The sequence below is a fragment of the Chlorella variabilis genome (genome assembly GCF_000147415.1).
Source record: "Chlorella variabilis unplaced genomic scaffold CHLNCscaffold_10, whole genome shotgun sequence".
Lineage (NCBI taxonomy): Eukaryota > Viridiplantae > Chlorophyta > Trebouxiophyceae > Chlorellales > Chlorellaceae > Chlorella > Chlorella variabilis.
The window spans coordinates 707230-710328 of record NW_005435078.1 but is presented as its reverse complement, the minus strand read 5'-3'; positions in this window follow the sequence as shown (position 1 = coordinate 710328).

Sequence of the window (3099 nt, the reverse complement as noted above, 5' to 3'; positions counted from 1 at the left end):
GGCTCGGGGGCGGCGGAATCCACATTGATTGGTGCTGGGTTGGTCCCAGACGCAGGCAGGCCGAGGGGGAAGCAGACGCCCAATGGCTTGTGGCACGGCTCGGCAGCTGCGTCGAGCCGCCGCCGCCGCCCCGGCGACCTGAACCCGCTCGCCTGTCGGGGCTGCCCCGCCGCTCTGGGACGTCTCTGCTGGGGTGCCAGGTTCTGCAGGAGCCCCCATCGCTTGGGTCTACTCGAGTCCCAGGCAAGCGGAATTGTCGCGGCGATCGCGCGTCCTGCTCAGGAGAAGAGTGGGACCCTCGCTGAGAGCCCCGCATGGCGGCACTTTGGCTGCCGCTCTTCATGGGCACCCGCAGAGGTGGCGGGCGCAGGCGCCGCCTCCACATCCCAATGCCAGAGCAGGTGGTGGGTGCCAGAGTCCTTCCACAAGTCTCTGCATCTGCCGCTGCTCCTTTATTTTAAATAACATTCAGAAGGGGGCACGCTACCGGTAGCGAGGCCTTGGTAGGGCACCAGGAATTCCCAACGCAGCGGTGACGGCGAAACAGTCGAAACGGTTCTAGCAGGGGCGAGTGGGTGGATGGCAGCAGGAGGGCACCGCGACAGGGTACCACCATCCTTAGTGGTGTCAGGTGGTACACGTACATGTACATAAAAAATGAATTCGTAGGAGGAGCGAGGGGCAGATGAAAAAACAAAAAAACACTCGTGCTCTGAGGGTCTAGCGCTGCCCCGGGTGCCCACTCGCCAGCTCACGCAGCATGCTCAGCAGCACCTGTGTGGGCTCAGCCACCTGGGCCTGCGGCTGCTCAGCTGCGGCCGGCCCCAGGGCCGCCCCGGGAGAGGCAGGGAGCTGCAGGGGCTGGCCTTGTGTGGCAGGCAGCAGCGGCGGAGGCTGTTGGGCGGGGGCCGGGTCGGGCTGCTCCTGCCCCGCTTGCTGCACCCTGCTCAGCACCAGCTGCACCATCTCGAGCATCGAGGTGGAGTCGGCGGCAAGCTGCTGCTGCTGCTGCTGCTGCTGTGGTGGTGATGGCGGCGGCTGCTGCGCTGCCTGTGGGCTTATTGCCGCCGCCACAGCAGCCACAATCGCTGCCGCTGCGGCTGCAGCAGGCTGCTCAGCCGGCTCCGCTGCGCCTCCGCTGCTGTGCTGCCCAGCCAGGTGCTCGTAGCTGAGGCCAAAAGGCGGCTGCTGCTGCTGCTGCTGCTGCTGCTGCCCCGCTAGCTGCCCGTAGCTGTAGCTATGGCCGAAGTGCTGCTGCTGCTGCGGCGGCTGCCACAGGGTGCCGTCGCCGGTGTCGGGCGTGCTACCCAATGCCGCAGACAGTGCTGCGGACAAGGGGCCTGCCTCGGGCCCCATGAGGCCCAGCCCCATCTGAACCATCCTGAGGCCCAGGCTGCGCAGATCGCCAGAGCCGCCGCCCAGCGGGGCGGGGCCGGGGGCAGGTGCCGCATTGTACGCGCTCTGCCCGGCGTCGGGGCCGTCATCTGCATGCCCGGCGCCAGCCATGCCGCCAGCTGCGGCCCACCCCAGCTGGTGTGGGGCCCCGCCCGCCTCCAGCGGCAGCTGCAGCTGCTGCCGCGCCGACGCCGCTGGCTGCCCCTCCTGCTGCACGGCCAGCCACAACGGCTGCATGTCCTGCCGGTGCAGCTGGGCGGTGGCTACCTGCTGCTGCTGCATGCCTCCTTGAGCGCCAGGCAGCGCCAGGTGCAGCAGCGAGTCCAGCCCGCTGCTGTCGGCTGCCGGCTGCAGGTGTGGAGGCACCAGGTGGTGCAGGGCGGCCTGCAGGTGGGAGTGTGGGCCCGGGAGGATGCCTAGGCCTGCAGCCAGCACGCTGAAGCGATCCTGCTGCCGCCTGTGCTGCTTCTGCTGGCGGCGGTGGAACTGGCGTTTGGAGGAGCGTATGCGCTTGGCGTCGGAGCGGTGCCCTGGGCTGCTGCCGTCCCCCTGGTGGCTCGACCCGCCCTCGCCGCCGCCGGAGCTGGTGATGCCGTCGCTGCCGTCGCCGCCCTCGCTGGTGCTGCTGGCGCGCTTGCCCGCCCGCTCGCGTCGGCGTCGGCGGCGGCGTGCGGCGTGCAGGGCAAGCTGCTCCCGGCAGCTGCGCTGGTCTGCCTGGAAGGCTTGGATGGGGTGGAAAGATCCGCACTGCAGGATGCGATGGGCAGCAAGCAAGCATGAGCATGCGTACTGGGGCAAGGCACGACGACTCGGGCAGCAGAATGAGCGATCTTGCGGTTGCGAGCAACCTCACCTGCTGACAAAATCGATGCGTTTCTCCATTGAGAACCACTTCCGACAACAAAGAGCAGGCTTTGCACACTCGATACCTCTGCAGGGTCCACACGGCAGCGGGTGTCACGCAAGTGCGGCGCCACTGGCAGCACCGCGGCACCTGCAGCAGCGCTGGACCTGTCTTTGCGGGTGCGCCTGACCCCTGAATCGATGCTCACCCGGTGGTAGGGGCGCTCGCCCTCCAGAGAGCCCCCGCAGGCCTTGCACCCGGCCCGCTCATGATGTGCCGCAGTGTTCGGCGAGGCCTGGGGGACCGTGGGGGCCTGAGGAACAGGCGCCTCGCCCTCAGGCTGCATCCGCGGGTGCGCTAGGAGCAGCAGGGCCGCTTAGCGTGCAGAGCCCTGGTCGTCACCGAAGCCGCGCGGCCTCGTTGCAGCCATCGCTGCAACGCACGCGGTAATTGCCGGCGAGCGTAAGTAGGAAGAGCGGCGCAGCTGCGCTGGACGGTGGTGATACAACTTTAAGAAAACGTGCCTGCCTGTGCTGCAAGGCGCACCGTGCCCACAAATGGACGCTCGTTTTGACAAAACACAATAGTTGAATGTTATATGGCTTCCTTCCTGGCTGTACCTGCTAGCAACAGGCTTGAGTTGGGAGTGCCCGGGTACGACTAGGACCTTGCTTGTGTGGGCTTAAAGTCTGGTAAAGCAAGAACTAGCTTGCAACATAGACTCCCCGCCGAAACGGGACGGGAACCGGGCGAAAGCAGAGAAAGCAATAAAACAGGGGTGGAGCAAGGCGACATGCAACGCAAGCAGCTGACAGGGCACGCATCGAAACGTGTGTATGACTGGCAAAGTGGCATGGCGC